Raw genomic sequence first — 23,440 nt, 5'->3', positions numbered from 1 at the left:
TATGTCATTTCAAGAAAGAATTAGACATCGCTCTTGGGGCTAAAGGGATCAAGCGATATGTGGGGGGGGGGGGGGGGGGGGGGGAGGTAGGATCAAGGTATTGAACTTGATGATCAGCCATGATCACAATGAATGGCGGAGCAGGCTCGAAGGGCCGAATCGCCTCCTCCTGCTTCTATTTTTTATGTTTCTATGTTTCTTTACCAGAATTGGAAAAGTGTAGAGATGATGAGAGATGCAAGTTATCAAAACTATTTCCACAGTAACTGTGAAGCTTAAAGAGAGATTTTAGTCTAGATTTATTTCAAGTTGGGGCAGCATGGTGGCGCAGTGGTTAGCACTGCCGTCTCACGGCGCCGAGGTCCCAGACTCGATCCCAGCTCTGGGTCACTGTCCGTGTTGAGTTTGCACATTCTCCCCGTATTTGCATGGGTTTTGCCCCCACAACCCAAAGATGTGCAGAGTAGGTGGATTGGCCACACTAAATTGCCCCTTAATTGGAAAAAAGGAATTGGGTACTCTAATTTTTTTTTAAAAAGATGAATTTTAAGATTTATTTTAAGTTGTGAACGATTTTAATGGAATGAATATGAAAGGCTGTTTCTTTTGTCAGTGATGAGGAATCGTCAAATTAAAGTTTTTACTAAGGTACTGCAGAGACTGAAGAGAATTTGATTTGCAGACAGAAAGGACATGTACACACATTGTGCCTGTTTCAGCCAAACAAGCTAAGTGACAGCCATTCCTGAGAGCAACACCTCAACCCAGCAGAGTCAAGCTGCATGGTTGAAATTTTTACCAATGCTTGGCAGGTAGCTCTCAGACACCACATCTGATACATTCTCTATGACAAGGCCTCTACAAATCTGAGTCCACTTGCCAACCAATCAACACTCTCTTCTCATACAGTATAAAGGTGTTGGGCTGGATTCTCCCAAAATGCGGCTATGTTGCAACGCCGGCGTAAAAACGCTGGCGTTGTACTCCGGGTTTCCTCAAAAATTATCAATCGATTCACTTACCTTCAGGGGGTTAGCAGGGACCGGAGTGATTCACACAGCTTTAGCTGCGGATACAAACCCCCGTACATCCGGTTTTGTGTCCGCGCATGCACACGGTGGCGGCCTGCGGCGGCCGCTCCGGTGCTATGGCAGACTCGGACCGCAGAGGCAGCTCTGAAATGTCGGCCCCCATGATCGGCCGCGCGCCCTTGCATCGGACCGGCCTCGATATGTCCTTCGGCCGCCCATAAGGCCCTTCCCCGGTGCCCAATCCCCCCGCCCCCCCCACCAGGTCTGCCGCGGATTGAGTCCTCAGTCGACATGTGCGGTTCCAAAATGGCAGTAGCTGGGTAGAACCATGGCGCCAGGAACTCAGCCGGCTGGGAGAAGAGTATTGCTGGGCGGGCCTCTGGCAATTGGCCCCCCAGCCACGCAGAGTAACTCGCGGAATCGTTAATTCTCGGGTCCCGGAGAATCGCCGGAGCGGTGCCAGGCCCGATTTCAGTGCGAAAGTTGATTATCCGCCCCCACGCCAAACCTGATTTCGGCACGGGGCTGCGGAGAATCCAGCTCGCTGTTTCCCTTGACATTGGTATTCTTACGATTGTCCTGTGAGTCCAGAATGAAAAGCTTTGACAAAATGTCATTCTTAAGCAGGTGTCGCACTCATAAAAAATCCTGGACTGACTGCTTGCTTTTTCTCTTTGCTTCAGTCCATGATTCTGCCCCGGGATCTCTTTTCAGCATCTTCTGTGTCTGTCAGGGAGTTTGCCTCGTGGCCATTCCACTTCAAAGACTGTTTACTTTGCCTTCCTGCAGGCATTGTGGCTCAGAGGCACCCTGATCAGCACATTCTATGAAATTCTATTCAGTTGCTTGAATTTTCTCTATCACTTTATCCAGAGATATTTTCATTTGGGCTAACAATTTTCTTTATACATTAACATTGTTGATGCCACAATCCAGATGGTTGTGTAACATGTCGCTTAACGATCAGCCAAGATTGCAGTGTTCTGCCAATTGGAGAAGCCTGGCTAAAAAGGCCCAAATTGTCTCCCCTGGGCCCCTTATTTATACCATTGTAGTTTAATGGAGAATTTGGGGTCGAAGAGCACTTTCACAAGCGTCACTGATGTTAAATTTCTAATGAGGTTATAAGTCTGGGGCCCACATATCGTAAGCAAAATGACCTATTTCTTGTCTTTCCCCAAGCTCTCATTGCGGTAAAAAAAAGTACTGAAACCTCTTGATATATTGGCTATAACCTTTGTGCCCCTGGACGAACAGATCAAGTATCCCTATCATTGACGTGGTGTACTTTCTGTCAGCCTCGTCCTTTCCGTTTCTTGGAAATTCCTGATGCAACCCTTTCCCTCACCTATTTTGAACCTTGCGATTGTTGTCCGATTTAGTCTCGTTACCAATGTAACAGTGCAAGGTATCATTGAGGAGGCTTCTTGTATAACCAGAAGGTTTATTGGAAACAACAATGGGGTTTTACTATTTCCTGCTGAGTCACTGTCTGTGCATGTTCTCCCCGTGTCTGCGTGGGTTTCCTCTGGGTGCTCCGGTTTCCTCCCACAGTCCAAAGATGTGCAGGTTAGGTGGATTGGCCACGCTAAATTGCCCTTAGTGTCCAAAAAAGGTAGGAGGGGGTATTGGGTGAGGGGAATAGCGTGGAAGTGAGGGCTTAAGTGGGTCGGTGCAGACTCGATGGGCCGAATAGCCTCCTTCTGCACAGTACGTTATATGTTCTATTTACAGGCACACAGATATATCATACAGATCTTTACTCCTTGACTCCTGGGTACACATCGTTCTGGTCCCTGCTCACACGACCCCATCCTTTTTCCCCCAGTGGTTTTGGTTTGCGTGCTCCCACACGATAAGCCCCTAGCAGATCACATGGCCCGTGAAAGATCGCCCCTTAAAAGGGTCCACTCTACTACACCCACCATCCCAGAAATCAGTCTGGTAAATCTTCACAGCACTCCCTCTATAGCAAGAACATCCTTCCTCTGATGAGGAGACCAAACTGCACACAACATTCCGGGTGTGGTCTCACCAATGCTGTGTACAACCACAGCAAGACATCCCTGCTCCTGTACTCGAATCCTCTCGCTACGAAGGCCAACATACCATTTGCCTTCTTCACCACCTGCTGCACCTGCACATTTATTCATTATAAATGTTTCACATTGGGTTGGCAGCTCCAGCCATCAAACACTCAACAATCCGAGACGGAGATTAGTCGTTGAGCCAGTATGCATGAAACACGGCTTGCCTATTTGATGCAGCTCTGATCCCTAATTCCATTGGTAAATAGCTAGGCATTGTGACAGCTGTGTATCTGTCACTGCAGGCTCTGTCTTTCTCCCCATGTCCAAAAATTTGGAATTAATTTAATTTATTTCCGAAGGATAAAAGGATGAATAAAATCCTGCCTGGAATCAAATCCAAAGTCTTCTGGCCTCCAAGTTCAACACTCACCCAATTAAGCCAACTAGCACGGTATTTTTCAGAGTGCCCCAGGCAGGGTAGGATGGAACCAGAGTTCCCCTTTTGCTTCCTGTTTTCTCCCTTCTTAACTGCCAGTAACAGAATGATCGAGGAACACAGAATATGCCCATGGGCATGATTTAACAAAGAAAAAATCCTGGCAGGACCTGCACTGAGCAGCTCAGCTAGTCAGGGCAGGAAGAGATCGGGAGACATTTTTAAATGGTGCCCCGATCTCTCAATCTCCCAGTGTGACTCTCAGACCCTCCCAACACCCCAAAGTGCCTGTTGGGGGCACTTCGGGCCCTCCCCGCACCCTAACTCATAAGGGTAGGGCACCCCAGGCCCAATCTCTGGGGCAGGCAAATTATACCTTGGCTGGCCAGTCTGGCAGCCTGGAAGTGCCCCTTTCAGCCTGACAATGCCATCTGGGTACCCTGAAAGTGCAAGGCTGGCACCTGGGCGGCACAGCTAAAGTGTGAGTCTGGCATGTCAAGTTGCTCAGATGATATCAGCAGTGCCAGGGTGCGACATTGCCCAGAGGCCAACCACCCAGGGGCCTCTGGTTACCTGGGAGCACCCCCCTCTGGGAGAACCACCCCTCACCACCACCATATCACCACCACCCCCAACCCCCCCGATCGCCTCAGAGACCCCTAACCCATGACCTCCCCCCCCCCCCCCCCCCCCCCCCCCCCCCAAGAGCTGTTCTGCCTGATCCCCGTTTGTGTAAACTACTGCTAAATAATCCCTGGCTGGGGCTTCCTCAGTGAGAGGATTCAATCCCGGGTGTTGGTTAGATTTGGAAAGTACACAGTCAAGTGTGCCTAACTGCGCACTTAAAAATGCAAGTTTATGTCCCGCCCATTGTGGGTAGGATCCAGGCTACAACATCATCCCGTGAGATCCCGCAAGGCATGGTGAGCCGGGTAAATCTCGCGAGAGGCCTCTCGCAAGATATACTGGCCGCATCGAGCCCCAAGCCGGGCGCTGTGCAGCTGATAGATTTCGCCCCATATCAATTGGTCCAACTGTGGCACCAGACTGACTCAAATGCTATATTAGAATATTGCATAACAACTGTGCCAATATTACAGAAATTCTGGAGATAATTTGCAAACAACAAAGTTACTTCATATTAATGAAGTTGTCAGCAGCAAAACTCTGATTCAACGTAAAAATAACAAAGGCTAGCCATCAAGCAGAATAATCACTGTCCGTGCTCATATTCTTCTATTCCTCTTTCTTCATGGAGTGGTAGAGAGTTCCATATTCTAATCATTTTTGGGGTTAAGTTTCTCCTGCATTTCCTTTGGATTTGTTCATGATCATCTATATTAGTGGCCCTTAGATCTGCTTTTGTGTGTAAATGAAAATAGCTTCTCCCCATCTGCCTTACCAAACACTTCCTGAACAGCATGTGAAGAGTTAACAGTGTTCTGTGCTGATGATGTTACCCTATCACCAGTTGCTGCTTATGCAGTGCAGGCAGATCAAATCCGTCTGGACCCACGTGCGACACCCGTCTTCTTAAATGTCGGAATGACCCTGGCAGAAGTTTCCATTATTTACGATAACATTTAATCCAGACATTCTTCAAAGGACACCTGCCATCTGTACTTTCTGGCTTCAGATGATTAAACTGGATTTGCTGTGGCCTTTTGTATTGATGGTGCAGATCTTTAAAGTGTAGGGATTGTACAATTAGAGATTTGACTAATTTGGAATGCAAAGGGACAGTAGCAAGTCCAGATCATAGGACTGGGAAATATTCTGAATTTTAGAATTTCATACACAACAATTTTATAATTTTTACTCCAAGTGGTAAACGCTTATCTGTCAATAATGGATGAGCCTTAACGTGATGCAGATACATTATGTGCATGTTTATGGTCTAATAAATCACAAATTGGATTTGGGAACCTAAAGTGGCACAATTTGCCGATGCATTGCTCACGAGTAAACTTTCACTTAACTTTGAAAATATTACATCTTCTCACACTGAGTTAAAGATCCATTTTTTTACCCTGTCAATTTTTTCCCTCTCACTTTCTTCTGAAGACAGAGAATTTGCCCTTAGACTTATCAAGCTCGTATATAGGCCTTGACGGGCGTGCTGAAGCCTGGGTGGCACGCTGGCACAGTGGTTAGAACTGCTGCCTCACAGCTCCAGGGTCCCGGGTTCAATTCCAGCCTCAGGTGACTGTGTGGAGTTTGCATGTTCTCCCCGTGTCTGAGAGGGTTTCCTCCGGGTACTCCAGTTCCCTCCCAGAGTCCAAAGATGTGCAGGTTAGGTGGATTGGCCACGCTAAATTGCCCCACAGTGTACAAAAGGTTAGGTTGGGTTACGGGGATAGGGTGGCGGTGTGGACTTAAGTAGGGTGCTCTTTCAAAGGGCCGGTGCAGACTCGATGAGCCGAATGGCATCTTTTGGTACTGTAAATTCAATGATTGACTGTTATGCCAGCATGGGAGGCAGCATTGGAGCCTGTAGTCAAATGAAATGTGCACTTTTAGCAAGGCTTTTTTGGAAAGTGAGAGGGGCAAGAAACCACAAGTTTCCACTCTCTAACCTAGAAAATTACTCAAATCTAACATGTCTAAGATTAATTAATCCAACAGAAGTGAGGAACTGAGGCTTCCTGGTCTGTACAGCCCATACACAAGCGAAACCATGAGCGATCCCAGAGATCCTTCTTTGACCAGCAATTAATTCATTAATAACAAATAAGAAAATAATACACTGCTGGCCAGATTTTAAGACCATAAGAAATAGATAGGCCACCCACAGAATCACTACAGTGCAGAAGGAGGCTATTCTGCCTATCGAGTCTGCCCCGACCCTCTGAAAGAGAACTCTAACTGGGCCCATGACTCCATCCTATCCCAGTAACCCCGTAACCCAATAACCCCATCTAACCTTTTGAACACTAAAGGGCAGTTTATCATGGTGAATCCACCTAACCTGCACATCTTTGGACTGTGGGAGGAAACTGGAGCACCCGGCAGGAACCCACGCAGACACAGGGAGAATCTGCAAACTCCACACAGACAGTCACCTAAGGCTGGAATTGAACCCGGGTGCCTGACGCTGTGAGGCAGCAATGCTAACAACTGTGCCACCATGCCACCTTATTGACCCATCAAGTCTGCTCCGCCATTTAATGAGGTCATGACTGATCTGACATAATAATTCTCAACTCCACCTTCTCGCCTTATCCCCCTAACCCTTGATTCCCTTACTGACTAAAAATATGTCTACCCCAACCCTGAAAATACAGTGTCCCAACCTCTGACTCCCCCATACATAGTTATACACAGAACACAGTGCAGGAGGCCATTCAGCCCATCGAGTCTGCACCGACCCACCCCTCACTTCCACCTTATCCCCGTAACCCAATAAGCCCTCCTCCCCTTTTTGGACACTAAGGGCAATTTATCATGGCCAATCCACCTAACCTGCATGTCTTTGGACTGTGGGAGGAAACCAGAGCACCCAGAGGAAACCCACGCAGATACAGGGAGAACGTGCAGACTCAGCACAGACAGTGACCCAGTGGGGAATCGAACCTGGGACCCTGGCGCTGTGAAGCCACATTGCTAGCCACTTGTGCTACCGTGCTGCCCTTGTGGTAAAGAATTCCACAGATTCACTACGCTCCGAGAGAAGGGGTTTCTGCTCATCTCTGTCTTAAATGGGAGACTCCTTACTCTGATATTATGCTCTCTGACTTTTGTAGAAGTAATTACAGTAAACCTATCAATGTTTGCTGTAATTTTTCAGTGTAGCCGTGGCTGGTGTCCACGCATATGCAATTAAACACCAAAAACTAGATGTTGCTGTGAGTGGTTTTACACTTCTCCATAGGGTATGCTGCTGAAGGATCTGGCACAGCAAACAATTAGAAATCACTGATCAGGTTAGTCACAGCATCAGGGTCCCAAGTTTGATTCCCGGCTTGGGTCGCTGTCTGTGCGGAGTCTGCACATTCTCTCTGCATCTGCGTGAGTTTCCTCCAGGTGCTCCACTTTCCTTCCACAAGTCCCGAAAGACGTGATTGTTAGGTAATTTGGACATTCTGAATTCTCCCTCTGTACCCGAACAGGCACCCGAGTGTGGCGACTCGGGGATTTTCACAGTAACTTCACTGCAGTGTTAATGTAAGCCTACTTGTGACAATAGTAAAGATTATTGAAAAAAAAGACAACAGCTTGCCCTTTTACACTATTAGTCGCACTGTAAAAGCCATTGAAAAAAGTTGCTCTTTGTTGAATGAGGTGAAAGTTAGACTTTTAACAGTGCACTTACTTCATACTTACTGCTAAACATCCCCATTGACCATGAAAAGGCAACAATATATTTCCAGAATGTACATTACGATTTTAAAGATCATCAATTTTAAATCACATCTTCTTAAAGTTTGTTGGTGAAATTTCTGATTCTACCATATAGAATCACAGAATCTTTACTGTGCAGAAGGAGGCCATTTGGCCCATCTTGCCACCTCACCTCTGATCCCATGTGACTTCACCTTTTGAACTAGTCTGCCAAGAGGCACCTTGTCAAAGGCTTTACTGAAGTCTATGTTAGCAACATCCACCACCTTTCCCTCATCTATCATCTTTGTCACCTCCTCAAAATACTTGGTCAAGTTAGTGAGGCATGGCCTCCCCCCTCACAAAACCATGCTATCTATCGCTAATGAGTTCATTTGTTTCAAAATGCGTATAAATCCTGCCCCTGAGAATACTTTCCAATAATTTACCTACTACCGACATGAGGCTCACCGGCCTATAGATTCCAGGATTATCCCTGCTACCTTCCTTAAACAGCGGTATCATATTAGCTATTCTCCAGTCCTCTGGGATCTCACCTGTAGCCAATGAGAATACAATGTCAGTTAAGGCCCAAGCAATTTTCTCCCTTGCTTCCCTCAGTATTCTGGGTAAATCCCATCCGGCCCAGAAGACATCTATCTTCCTGTCTTTTAAAACACCATATACCTCCTCCTTTTTGATGTCAATATGACCCAGAGTATCCACACATCCTACCCAAGAATCATCTTCCACAAAGCCCTTTGCTTTGGTGAGCACTGATGCAAAGTGCTCATCCAGTATCTCACCCATTTACTCTGGCTCAACACATAGATTGCCCCCACTGTCCTTAAGTGGTCCAATCCTTTCCCTGGACTCCCTCTTGCATTTTACATATGAATAAAAAGCTTTGGGATTCACCTTAATCCTACTTGCCAAGGACTTTTCATGACCCCTCCTAATTTCCCACTTTCGTACCTTCCTACTTTCTTTATACTCCTCAAGGGGAAGTCATGGAAAACACTGGGCCAGTGTCATTAAAGTATGGTTGTGCTGGTGTTGCACGTTTTACTTGAGTGTAATACGCGTTTATTGGAGTGTATTAACACACCTCCGTTTAAAGGCCGTGTGCTTAACACTGCTAGGCTCTGTATGTGTAATTTCAGCTCGGAGTCGCCAGGTGTCGTATATAAACACCTCACAAGTATCTCAAGGTCAGGTTCAAAGTAATAAAACTATACACCGATTAGTAAGTTCCAACGATCAATATTTATTATACAAATATAATAAATATGCATGCACACGCTAAAGACTAATACCTATTTCTACTATTAAATGACTAAATACTTATCTAAGTGGGAACCAGCAAGGTCAGGGGACAAGGCCTTTGTTCCTTTCTGGGCTGCACCTTCTGTTCGTTATTAGTCGAGTACTGTATAAGTTCACGTAGCGAGCGTCGTTTTGGGACTTACTGAACGATGGCTGGTGCTCAACGGCTGGTGATGGAAGACAGGATCTGGAGACTGGAGTCGGAGTCGAAACAGCAAGCCGGAGCAACAAAACAGACAGGACCATGTGCGGGGTCTATCTTTATAGTGGCCCCCAATGTCTATGCCTTTTCGGGGCGGGCTTTGCCTGTCATGCATTGATTGGATCAATTCCCAATCGATGTCTCACAAATCCCCCAATCTGAGGGTCCCTTCTCGATGTGTGGGGCGGTCTCTAGGGTCTTTTGTGATGGATACTTCTGGTGCCATTTTGTCTGGGCGTCCACTCAAAGTATCCATTCACAACCAAATGTTGCTATTGTGTGTGCCCAGATCTGGATTGCCTCATTAATATGCAAAGCGTTTTGCTATTAACACCTTTGGTTGAGATCTTCCACCTGGCCATAAACTAGTTTTGCTACGTGCAGAATGCTAATCAGTCTTTGCAGACTGCTTGTCTTGGCTAAACTGCTTTCTCCCTGCAGTCTTAGCAGTTTTCCATTTTGTTAGCCCAGTGTCCATCTTAGGTGGCTACACTGGTAATGCTGAAGCCATCCGAGGCAACTTGGGGTTAAGTGCATCCCCAGCAAGAGAAGCAACATTGGCAGCATCGGCAAGTGAAGAGGGCACAGGCCCAAGCAGTTCCTCACAGGTGGGAAGTCCATCCAGTGGGGCGCAGTAAGAGATTACTCCAGTGATGGAGAGACTTGTCCTGGAGCTTTGTCACTGTCTGTGAGTTCAGAATTCATATGGACTGTATTTGATGCCCTGCCACCTTTGGCTTATTTTGTAATTAGTTACTTAAATGTTGTGCATATAGTTCAACTCAAAAAGGGGGAGGGATGTGGTGTCGCCCCCCCCCCCCCTTAAAGGGCACTTCCAGAAAGGGTCATGTAACACGCTGGTCCAATGGGAAGCCAATTTGAAGACTCACTCAGACTTCCCTGCACTTGTCCGGGCAGTTAGAGTTTTGGGCCTGTGGAGTACAATCTTTTGTATCTTGCTCTGTAATGTGCACAGTTGCTTTGTTAATAAACCTTTGTTAGTTCACCGACCTGAGTTTGAACCTTATCTCGCTACATTACAGCTGCCTTTAAGGTTGATGGTAACACCTTTGCTTCACTGCTAACTGAGAAATCCAGGCCGGTGATCCTCTCAAATTAGTTCCTGGATTCATAGAATTCCTACAGTGCAGAAGGAGGCCTATCCGCCCATTGAGTCTGCACTGATCCTCTGAAAGAGCATCCGACCTAGGCCCCCTCTCCTGCCCTACTCACGTAACCCCACAACTCCACCTAACCTGAACATGGATATTTGGATACTGAGGGGCAATTTAGCATGGTCAACCCACCTGACCTGTCCACCTAACCTGCACATCTTTGGACTGTGGGAGGAAGCCGGAGCACCCAGAGGAAAACTAATCAGCCACAGGGAGAAAGCACAAACTCCACACAGGCAGTGACCCAAAGGCGGAATTGAACCCGCATCTTTGGAGCTGTGAGGCAGCAGTGCTAACCACTGTGACACCGTCCCGCCCCGTGTTGAAAGATTTGTTGGATTCCTTTACAAAATATCAATTCACGCCACGATATCTTCCCCTTGAATTGCGCGCAGTAAACATCTTCAGTGAATTCTGGGTCAAGCGTGATCTTTTCTGGCCATTGTAGAATTGCTCATCCCCCAGACCAGAAACAGTAGAATGGAAGCAGGAAGCTAATCTTTTATTAAGTGCAAAGAATATATACTTTTGTTTAATGTATGTTGGTTGGTTTCTGACTGTTTAAGAACTGTCTAGACGGAACATCTGTATTTTAGTTAGTGTGCAACCAAGTTTTTCAACTCCTGGACAGCCATCCATTGCGGGGAAGAAGAAAAAAATTCCCAGGTTGTAAAATAACAGCTGGTGTCGTTTGTCAAGTGGAGTAACTCCTGTTACTACTTACGGTTCATGAACGGAATGTATGCCAACTGTCAGCCTATCCAATGTCTTGGAGTGCTGGCAGCAACGTTTTCCGGCGATTAGTTTTTAATTAAAAAAAAAAGCTCAGATGTGTATGGAGGATATTTTATTTGACGATTCGGGCATTCTCCGGGCTCAACGTCTGTTTGATGCAGTTCAGAATTTTCTGCATTTGTGTTGTTTCAGTTAGAGTGTTATCTGTCAGTAACGTTGCTTGAGTTCAGAAAGTGGGAATATTGATCGTGTTCAGCCAGGCAAAATAGTTTCACAAGGGCAGAGGAGGAAAGCCGCACTCCTTTCGAATCACTGTTTACCTCACGTCGCTGTTTCACGCTGTCGTTCCATGAAGCCAAAAATAGCTCTGCATGCATGAAATTCTTGTCACATGTGTTGCGACCAGAGCCTTGCGGCTCTGAAGTGACACCACACAATCACAACAAAAAGCGTATCTCACGCTCAACAGTCGGCCTCACAAGCTGTTGATGTTAGGATCTAAGGTTTCAGCGCTGTACACTGTTACATACATGGAATACTTCTCATAATCTCACAGTGTGGGGTAAGACTTTTCGTCCCACTGATGTTGGGCAGACAGAGACATGAAGTAATAAACTATTCGCAGCCAGTGCCTGAGTATGTGCCGGGTGAGTAGCTCACTCCTGAGAATTTGCTTTCTCTCACTATGCGCCTTTTACCTCATCTGCACCACCTTTCAGGTTCAATTATGATTCATCTAGCAGCTTTTACTTGAAAGAGGGAATTCAGTTTGTGTTGATGTCATGTTAAGCCCATCATATAAAGTCAGGGTTACCTAAGTAGCCATGAGCACAATTGAAGCAACGAGCCAATTTAGAGAGATAGAGATTGAAGGATACGGAAAACATAGAAAACCAGTTGATTTAATTTCTTTATAGAGATCAAGCTTGTCATCTTTGATCAGAAATAAGAAGCATAACTGTGCAATAAATCATTGAAGGACTGAAAATAGTGAGTGATTTGAGATCGAGGATGGTGAATGAATATGAATCAACAGGCATTTTATTTTTAAATTCTCTTACTCATACTCCAGAGAACAAGTTTTATTTCAATCAAGCTATATATGACCCGAGAATGGTAGCAACATAAAATGTTTGGAAATTATAGTATTTTGGTAGGAACATCAGGATGTCGGTCTTTCTGGAAACAAGGATTTTTGAGAGGTTGAGTTAGTAAACCCCCACCCCCCATATCAGTCTGAAAACCCAACTTCCTCCATAGAAACATCTAGGGTGCGATTCAGTGACTGCATTGAGCCAGGGGCAACGGGTGAATAGCAGGAGCTGGCAGAACCGTGATTGACGTCGGGTGTGAACCATTTTGCGATTCACCTGGCCCTCTCCCAATGGTGAATTTCGGATCCCGCCCAAAACTGGCAGGAATCTCGTTAAGACTAATTTGCATTCATTTCAATCTCATTAACAGGATTGAAGTCGAGTGCAGCGGTATTCCGGAATGACTTGAATCCCCAGTGAGAAATCACACGGGCGTCGTATAGTACTCCTTGTCAAAAATGTGAAGCTGGCGCAATGGCTACTGAGGAAAGTCAGGATCTGAGTAGCTCTTTCCATTGACCAGCATGCAGCTCAAGGGCACCGGAGCTCTTCTGCCATGCTCGGGGTGGGGGGGGGGGGGGGGGGGGGGGGGGGGGTTGTTTCGGGGGGGGCTGGAGGGGTCTAGTTGGGGGGTGGCTCTGGGCTGGGGAGGGGGAGGGGGTGAGGAGCTTTGCTCAGTGAGGCCTTCAAGCCATCTTTAAATATTGTGGCAATCCATACCAAATACAGCTGCAGTCTGTCTGTCCGACCAAACTCTCCCAGTACAGAGCCCTGCTGCAGCTTCTCTCCTGAAAGTCAATTTCACCCCTTTCAACAGTGAGCAGCCTCTAGCCTCACAGCTGAAGGCTATTTCAAATGAGAAATTAGCCTTGTTAGTAGTGAGAGATCTTCATGCTCTTGAACTCTCAAGTGCCTCCTCGAATGCACAGGTGCCTTGTCTCAGAGGTTAATATCCAGCAACCTTTGATGCCTGAACAGTGTGCCTGCACTTTAGGAGCATCAGCACTATAGAGACAGCTGCCAACAATCAAACACTAAAGAGCAGGGCTTCACCACTGAGGATCCTCTCACGACCATGGGGTAAGAGTGGAGGGAAGTTGAGCACGGCCATCCTAATGTTGCTGGCTAAGGTCTGGGGTCTAGGGGTTCCTGACCTGGCCGGGAGTGAGTGTACAGAGCGAGGTTTGCCAGCACAACTGGCCTGCTGGATGACACTCTGAGAAAGGCGGGTTGGTCTTGGTAAGGGCGGGAGAGGCATGAGAGATTTGAGCGTCCCGGGCTGGAAGCCCTAAATGATTGTTGGTTCCTCTCCTTCGCCAATTCCTTCTAGGTAAAAAAGTTTTGATGGCATCGATCTTGTGGCGTTTGCCCTCGCTGTGCCACTGGCAGCTGAGGCGAGCAGATGCTGTAGAAGGAAGCAACGTCAACTCAGGCTGGAGGTGGCACCTAATGTGCAGTGGGTTCCGCACACCCTGTAGGCCCAGCCCACCCATTAGGCTGAGGAGGGACCCAGGAGGGGAGGCCAGCCTGGGGCTGACGGACAGAATATGTCACAGAAGACTCCATCTCAACAGGAAGACAGTGCAGCATTTGTGCCACGTCCTCGAGGATATAGCACCCCAATGGAGGAGGAGGACACACACGCCCGGTAGCTGTGAAGGTGACTGCAGTCTAAAGTTCTGTGCCACCAGGTCATTCCAAACCTCGAGAGAGGACCTTAGTGGCATTTCCCAATCTTCAGTCCACAGGTGCATCCGGGAGGTGATAGATGCTCTAAATGTCCAGGTATGAGACTCTATCACCTTCAACCTCAACCAGATCCACCAAGATGCCAGGGCTGCAGGTTTTGCCACCATCGTCAAGATGCCCCAGGTTCAGGGGTCAATTGATAGTCGGCATCTTAGCAAGCACCGGGGCATCAGGGAATGCATTATATTAACAGGCTGAATGTTTAAACCATATGTGACTGCCGCCTCCGTATCATGCACATATATGTCCTCTGTCCTGGGAACGTGTACGACAGCTTAATCCTTTGGCATTTAGAGATCTCCAGTGTTCAAGGACCACCCCAGGATGGCGGGTTGACGCGTGGGCGACAAAGGATACCCTCAGAGGACATGGTTGATGATGCTGAGACCTGAGGACGAGCTGGAGACCTGATATAATGAGGCCCATATTCCCACCCATGCTGTCATTGAGCAGTGCAAAATTTGGTTGCAAATCTTGGACTACTCTGGTGGTGCTGTACAGTACAGCACCCCCCCCCCCCCCCCCCCCACAGAGGGTCTCCCATTTTGTGGTGGTCTGTTATGCCCAACACAATCTGGAACAGCAGCGGGGCGACATGCTGGAGGAGGAGGAGGTAGAGGGATATGGGGCCTCATTTGAGGAGGAGGCAGACCAGGATGGTCTGGGAGACAACCTAAAGGAGGAGCCGGAGGATGGAGGAGAGGCTGCGGTGAGGGCGCAACATCCCAGGAGGATGAGGGAGGCCCTCATCATCTCCAGACTCTCCAAGGGCGATGCTGTGTGCATCAGGTCAACAACACCCCGCTTTTCCCACCACCCCACCATTTTCTTGTCCTTCCCCACCTCATTCCCCCCCACGACCCACCCCTCTCCTAGACCACCCAGTTACCCTTGCAAAAGTCTATGTAACATCACCACAGAGTGATGGGCCTGTGCTGGCACTGACAGCAGGGTGGCACCACAGTGGAAAACCTGAAGAACGATATTCGGGCCTTGAGTGATGGTATCCAAGGCATGGTTAAGTCTGTCCGTTTTCTGGTGGTCTGTTATGCCCAGCACAATCTGGAACAGCAGCGGGGCGACATGCTGGAGGAGGAGGAGGTAGAGGGATATGGGGCCTCATTTGAGGAGGAGGCGGACCAGGACGGTCTGGGAGACAACATAAAGGGGGAGCCGGAGGATGGAGGAGAGGCTGAGGTGAGGGCGCAACATCACAGGAGGATGAGGGAGGCCCTCATCATCTCCAGACTCTCCAAGGGCGATACTGTGTGCATCAGGTCAACAACACCCCGCTTTTCCCACCACCCCACCATTTTCCTGTCCTTCCCCACCTCATTCCCCCCCACGCCTCACCAAGGCATCAGAGTGATGATCACTTGATGTGAGGAAAGCTCTGGTGCTCCTCAGAGCTAATGTGTGACTCCTGTCTTTCTGCTGACAGTGTGAGAATGTTCTCACACCCACCCTCTGAATGGGACCTGCATGACGAGCTTTTGATTTTGGACCACTGAGAGGGTTGGGGAGGAGGGGGAACCAAGGGTGTGGGTGCAGGAAGGCCCCTGTGAAGATTAACATGGCAAAGCCTTCACTTGTTTCAGATGTGAAATGGTTTAATAGTGAACATTTCAATGTGACAGATTTGCATCCCCTGAGCAGTAGATAGTGAGCTCACCAGTGTCCCCTCAGTGGTCCTCACTCTACATGCTCTTCTGTGGTTGTGCCACCCTGTTCTGCCTGCTGCCAGTGTCAGGAATTGAGAATTCAGATGAACAGGGGACTGCCATAGTCTCCTTGCTGGCTGACCAGGGGTTGAGCACCAGAGTTTCCTCCTGCCTGGGTGACTCTATGGGATGGAAGGGCAGCTGGAGTGAGCTCCAGAAGCCTCTGACTGATCTGGTTCTGCTAGTCCTGGTGGCTCCCCATTGTCTGCACAATGATGTTGATGCCCTCAGCAATGCTCCTCAGTAACTCTGCCATGCTCTGCAGTGCCTCAGCAATGTCCTACTGCGTCTGGAACATGCCCATCAGCAACTGGGACATGATGTTGAGGCCCTTAGACACGGTTGTCACAGACTTAACCATGCCTTGGACACCATCACTCAAGGCCCAAATATCGTTCTTCAGGTTTTCCACGGTGGTGCCAACCGTAGCTGTGCTGACTTCGGTACCACACATGTTGGCATCATCTCCTGCACCTGAAGGCTTTGGGACTCCTCAAATTGGCCTTGCAGCTGACAGCCCCTTCTGCTTCTCACCGCTCTGGCCAATCATCTGCATCAGCTCTGGGAGAACCATGTCCAGAGGCTCGACATCTGGCTGGGACCCAGCTGTGTCCTGGGATCCAGCAGGCCTGCGACTGCCTGCTCCCTTGGATGTTAATGCCTCCACCTGATGTGCATCAGCAGCTGTGTGGTGCTCACCAGATTGTGCCCCCGAAGAGTCTATCCACTAATGTCACTGACCAATGTGTGTGTCTCTGCGGGTGATAGCTGTGACGCATCACCAGTGTGCTCCTCAGAACTCTCCTCTGAGGTGTTATCTTGGGTGCGGGGTGGGGGGGGGGGGGGGTGGAGAGAGAGAGAACGACTCCGGATGGCCCAGCCTCATCAGATGGTGATCCTGCAAGACAATGGACATGTGGTCTGTGAAAGGGAAAGATCATTTAGTCAGGCACCAACTGCTAACTTGAAACAGGTCACCTGGATGAAGGCGCAGATCCTCACCACTCTGACCACAGGCTGCCCTCACTGTCGGTCACTACTCTCTCCCGGATAACCTCACGATCTCCAGAGCTTGTTCCCCACAGGAGATGATGACTAGATCTCCGAGGCTCCTCCCCACGTCTTTGCCCTTTCCCTCTTATTATTGGCTATTTTCTCCTGCGGGGACCAAGAAAGGTCATTGTGAGCTGCACGTTTGATGGGCCAGGGGGGTATACAGCAGGTGGCACATGTTGGCACTGCATCTAGACATCAAGGCATTGTGCTGGTGGGTGCCAAGGGGTTCTGAGGAACAAGCTTGAAGATCGGATGTTGGGCATTGCAAGGTATCAACCTGAAAGATTGGGGGGATGGGGAGGTGGTGGCTTGGGAAGTGAGGGGTGGCAGGTAGAACTGATGTCAGGAGAGAGATGGTAACTTACCCTTGCAGCTTGTTGGAGGTTGTTCGTCTTCTTCTAACATTGGACGGCGGTCCTCGTCATGCTGCCCACACTCACCGCAGCTACCTCTCGAGAAGCCTGGTTAGGTCGGCATTCCCAAAGCGGGAAGCAGGTCTCCCTGCTACCATCCTTGATCGTTGACTCAGACTAAATGGTGAGGGAGCGTTTAAAAGCAGCCCCCCCTTGTAATCGGTGAGGGAGCCAGGCATGTCGAGATTCACGCGGGGGTTTATTTTGGTATTATTTTGGTTTATTTTGGTATGAAATGCGCTTGAAGTGTGGAACACCCCCCACCCGCAAATGCACCCGAAACCTGGGGCGGAATTCTCCGACCCCCGCAGGGTCGGGGAATCGCCCGGGTCTGGTGTACATCCCGCCCCCGCCGTGGCCGGAATTCTCCGTCACCCGGGAATTGGCGGGGTGGGAATCACGCTGCGCCGATTGGCGTGCCCCCACGCCGCGATTCTCCGGCTCGCGATGGCTGACGTTCTGCCGCTGACAGGCTTCTCCCGCCAACGGGAATTGGAGCACCTCTTGTGCCGGCGGGATTGGCGGTGCGAGCAGGCCCCTGGGGTCCTGGGGGGGGTGTGCGGGGCGATCGGACCCCAGGGGGTGCCCCCACGGTGGCCTGGCCCGCAATCAGGGCCCACCGATTGGCGGGCAGGCCAGTGCCGTGGGGGCACTCTTTTTCTTCCACTGCCGCCACAGCCTCCACCATGGCGGAGGCGGAAGAAACCCCCCTACCGCGCATGCGCCGGTGGTGACGTCAGCGGCCGCTGACGCACCGGCGCATGTGGGAACCGGCGATGGCCTTTCGGCGAGCCCCGACGCCAGGCGGCGGGTGTCAAAGGCTGTTGGCGCCAGTTTTGGCGCCAGTCAGCGTGGCGCCAACCACTCCGGCGCGGGCCTAGCCCCTAAAGGTGCGGAGAATTCCGCACCTTTGGGAACGCCTGACGCCGGAGTGGTTGGCGCCACTCCGCTACGCCGAGACCCTCCACCCCGCCGGGTACGGGAGAATCCCAGCCCTGATTTACTTTCAAGTCCGCTGAATCGTGTCCCTGAAGTATCTGTAACTAGTTCACACAAGTCTGAATTAGGAATGGTCCAAAAGCACTGAGCCTCACCTATTCTGGCCCTCATCGGAGACTGAGCTAGTTCAATTCCAGCCTTCACCATCCTAAATGACCCTGAGCTGAGCTACTGGCTCTATTGCCAAATGCACTTGCTTCCACCACAGTAACATTAACAATGGTGACATTCCTTCAATTAATCCACTGTTGAAATCCTCTTCCCCACTTTTGTTCCTTCTAATCCTCTCCTATTTGGCTTCACATTTCTTGCGCTCCCCATGAAATTGAATTCATCCAAAAATGTATTTCCATTTGCCCATCACCCCTGTGCTCACTGACATATATTGGCTCCCTGCTTTTAAAATTCTCACCCATGTTTTCACTCCCTGCATGGTCTTTCGCCTCTGAAACTCTGAAACCTCCTCCAGGCCTACAACCTTTTAAGGGGCTAAATTCTCCACCTCATGTCACTTGTAGCGGAGTTACCAATGAGGCGGAGTATCCAGCGTCGGGGAGAAAACGGGATCGTGATAGGGCCGCTTCCGATGCTCCCCCCCCCCCCCCCCCCCCCGCTGGTGTCAGGATCGAGTTTCACGCCCCACACCAGCAGGAAGATGCAAATGGTTCATTAAGATCCTTTTGCATCCACTAAATGGGCCAGGTACCATATTCTCTGGGCCTGCGTGATTCTCCGGTCCTCTGGGTCTGGAATCACGTGGGCAAAAGTTACTACTGGTCCTGACAAACAATGGACCTCATGATGGGCCAAAGGGGTAACTCTTTCAGGGAATTGCCCCCAAAGGCCATAGGACGGCCATCCTCTCCTCGACAACGGACAACCTGACAACTCCACCCCCACTAGGCTCCCACACTGCCCCCCCCCCACCAGAGACCCCTTAAGTAAAGAGACCACAGCAGAGACTCCCTAAATTAGGAGGCCTCCCAGAAACAAAGAGCCCCCCGCCTCACAGACCCTGTCAGGAAGCTAATCAGAAGAAAGACCCCTGTCAAAAAGGACCCCAAAAGAGAAACCCAGACCTGGAGGTTCGAGAGCAATGCAGACAGAGGCAGTGAAAAAATATCACTGCTGTAGCACTCAGCTGGGCAATACACCTCGTGGCTCGGACACAAGAAGCACCACCTGTCAATTCCGAGAAAGAGAAAACCAATCAGTTGGTTTTAAAAGCCCTCAGATCTTTTATTCATTTCTCTTTGATATTGATTTTACTAGGTCCTGATTGACAGCTTTCACACACCCCTCAGCTGTCGGATTGTTCCATTCATCTCCCTTCACGGTTGAGTAACTTTGAAATGCTCTAGCCACAATGTTTAGAAACATCAAGCTTTGATTAACCACTTCAAACAGAGTTAAGTGCTATCATTTTCCCGCTGATAACTTCAAATTCATTAAACTGGGTGACTCTGGCAGGAGAACAGAGTCATTCAAAAGGAGAATCTTGCCCAAGTTCTCCATTCTCCTTTTGCTTCTCCAGCATTGCCAAACTTTACCCATGGGAGGCCATACTTTTAGTTGCATCGACTCAAGGTTATGAAATTCCCTTCCTAAATCTCTATAGTCCTTGACCTTTCTCCCCTTATTTAACATGCTAATAGGGGCTGTTTAGCACAGGGCTAAAGCACTGGCTTTGAAAGCAGACCAAGCAGGCCAGCAGCACGGTTCAATTCCCGTAACAGCCTCCCCGAACAAGCGCCGGAATGTGGCGACTAGGGGCTTTTCACAGTAACTTCATTTGAAGCCTACTCGTGACAATAAGCGATTTTCATTTCATTTCATTTCATGCTCCTCCAGCATCTTTGATCAAGCTTTTGATAAACCATCCTGATATTTCCTTATGTAGCTCAGTGTTAAGTTTTGCTTGAGAACTAAAGCTTGAGGGAAGTGTTATTGTGGTACTCTATCAATTCAAGTTGCTGTACTTCACTGATATCTGGCTAAAATTTGTCAAATATACCCCCAGAGTACATAGAACATAGAACATAGAACGATACAGCGCAGTACAGGCCCTTCGGCCCTCGATGTTGCACCGACATGGAAAAAAACTAAAGGCCATCTAACCTACACTATGCCCTTATCATCCATATGCTTATCCAATAAACTTTTAAATGCCCTCAATGTTGGCGAGTTCACTACTGTTGCAGGTAGGGCATTCCATGGCCTCACCACTCTTTGCGTAAAAAACCCACATCTGACCTCTGTCCTATATCTATTACCCCTCAATTTAAGGCTATGTCCCCTCGTGCTAGCCACCTCCATCCGAGGGAGAAGGCTCTCGCTGTCCACCCTATCTAACCCTCTGATCATTTTGTATGCCTCTATTAAGTCACCTCTTAACCTTCTTCTCTCTAACGAAAACAACTTCAAGTCCATCAGCCTTTCCTCATAAGATTTTCCCTCCATACCAGGCAACATCCTGGTAAATCTCCTCTGCACCCGTTCCAAAGCTTCCACGTCCTTCCTATAATGAGGCGACCAGGACTGTACGCAATACTCCAAGTGCGGCCGTACTAGAGTTTTGTACAACTGCAACATGACCTCATGGCTCCGGAACTCAATCCCTCTACCAATAAAGGCCAACACACCATAGGCCTTCTTCACAACCCTATCAACCTGGGTGGCAACTTTCAGGGATCTATGTACATGGACACCGAGATCACTCTGTTCATCCACACTACCAAGAATTTTACCATTAGCCAAATATTCCGCATTCCATGGTGATCTGTACAAATATGTGGTAATCTGATATGTTTGAATATTTTCATTTTAGTTTCACCCTTAAAATATGTTTTTTATTCATTCATGAGATGTGGACATTACGGGCTGGCTCAGGGTTTATTTAACTGAGTGATGAGGCCAGTTCAGGGGACATTTAAGAGTCAACCAGATTGTAGTCAGTCAGATCAAGTAAAGACAGCACACTCCCTTCCCTAAAGGACATTAGTGAACCAATGGACAATCAACAATGGTTTCATCGACACTGTTAGACTTTTAATTCCTAATTCTTTTAAAATTGAATTCAAGTTTCACCATCTTCTGTGGTTGGTGTTGTGTTTGGCCCATTGTACTTTTTATGAAGTAACTCACCAAACACTTTGATATGTCCAAACCAGGATCCCTTTATTGTGTCTCGTGTGGTAAAATGGTAATCTGATACAGAGCACATTATCATGGAGCCTTGCTACTCCTCTGGAACTTACACCTAGCACAGACCAATTACATGTACGTCTTATTATCCTCTCAATCTACTTCTGAAGACGGCCGGATATGTCTCCCTTTATATCGGGTCCCAGCTCACATGACCTTGGTCTGAAAACCCCATGGGGTGTCTGTACCGCCACCTGCTGGTTGGAGGTCGCACACCATCCAATTATGATATAACCAATTGGCATATCACTATACCTTGATCTCTGGATTACTAGTCCAGTTACAATACCATTATGCCAATCCACCTAATGGACTGAGTTGAAAGAAACAGAATTACAATTACAGTGGCCGCAAATACTGAAAGGAAACTATCACACCCCAGACATTGGAAGATTTTTACATTGATGCTTAGTAACAGGCAGAATTATGATTCATCTACAGCAATTCTAAAAGTACACTTAACACCTAGAAATAATTTTAAAGTTGTGACATGCTGAGGCTGAAGTGCTGTCAAACTTGAAAATTTCGACGCAAATGTTTATTTTTAAACAGCTTTTTTGATATGGTTTCAGCTCGACAACAGCTGCTTCCCCTCCACCCAGTTGGATGCTTGGAAACTTCAGCAGATGAGAAATGACAGAATATTATTTCAGATGGATCCCGGTTCATATCAATTTGGGCGGTGCCTTTTTAAATGACGGTTTTTCAAAGGCAAAGGGGCCCTCTTAACTTGAAATGGCACAACCTGAGACAGTTTATATTGTACGGCTGCTACATCTATTCTACTGTGTTCAGAGATAGGAAGGAAAGTGCTAAAGAAAGAACATTTGTGTATCGCCGTGACTTCAGGACATTCTAAAGCAGTGAAGTAATTCTGAAACGTGCTCACTGTTCCATTGCCGGGAAAGACAGCAGCGCATTAGTGCATGGCAAGCACCAAGAAGCAATAATGAAATAAATGAGCAGATCACACATTTTTAGCTGTTGCTTTAAAGGTTAATCGATATTATTGGTCCAGAAATCAGAGGGAAATAAATGCTGCCTCTCTTTGATCGTGCGATCCTTCATGTCTGACTTAGTCTTCATTCCCAGTTAGTTTAAGAGACACATGTGTGCTGCCTACTATTGTTCGGGTTGGTTGTGATCGCTGCTATTTTAGCAATGGAAGTGAAAGCAAGTCGACAGGACTTTAGTGCTAATTTTATTCTGCTGTGCAGCATTTAATATTCCTTTAACACAGTGAGTGTTTTACGATGTGACAATGGATTGTTTCTGGTGGTTGGCATTTAGTTTCTTAAAAAGCAACCCTCCACCCAAGTTTGCAAATTGAAAGCAAAAACTACCCACACTCTTTCAAGGTCCTTGCTTATTACGATAGGGTAAGTAAAATTGGTGAGGGGCTCTCTGTCAATTAATGACTGTAACTGATATTCAAAGTTGTTTATGACCAGAACTTCCCCTGATACCTCCATTGAAAACATTCAGTAGTACCCTGTGTTCGAATCAGTTCTCAACCCTTCATTCCATTAAACAAATGCATTGACCACGATAATGATACAGACTACAAGGCACTTAGCGTCTCCACAGATTATTCTCACACTGCAGCTGGAACCACAGACATGGTTACAAGAAAAACAGCTTACTGCTTATTTTCCTTTTTTGAACTGTGTTTTTATTCGAAAAGTTTTCCTTCTACATGTAGATAGATACAGACCATATCACAACACTTTAATGGTGTCAAAACAGCAGGCTTTGTAAAAATATAATTTAGAGCCTTTTTTGGCTAATGCGATTTGCAGCTATCGGAAAAGTCTCTTCAGAGACAGTGTAAGGAGCAGCAACTACTGGCTCGATTAAGTGAGTCAGGATATTTTGTCAAGTGATGCAAATTTTTTCCATGGGGTTGCTCATCCAAATTTAATGAGTTATGTCGAAGCGCTTTTATAGGT

At 47.9% G+C, this 23,440-nt stretch overlaps 1 long non-coding RNA gene across 1 annotated transcript; it reads left to right on the top strand.

The window, feature by feature from the left end:
- Window positions 1-11,754: 11,754 nt before the first annotated feature.
- On the top strand, window positions 11,755-22,556 carry LOC119962359. The gene is made up of 2 exons (XR_005459840.1): window positions 11,755-11,902; window positions 22,064-22,556. It is a non-coding gene; the product is annotated as an uncharacterized LOC119962359 (long non-coding RNA).
- The last annotated feature ends 884 nt before the right edge of the window (window positions 22,557-23,440 follow it).

This window comes from Scyliorhinus canicula, chromosome 2, assembly GCF_902713615.1.
Source record: "Scyliorhinus canicula chromosome 2, sScyCan1.1, whole genome shotgun sequence".
NCBI classification, from domain to species: Eukaryota; Metazoa; Chordata; class Chondrichthyes; order Carcharhiniformes; family Scyliorhinidae; genus Scyliorhinus; species Scyliorhinus canicula.
The sequence above is the reverse complement of the archived record's forward strand: the minus strand, read 5'-3'. Positions and strand labels throughout refer to the sequence as shown.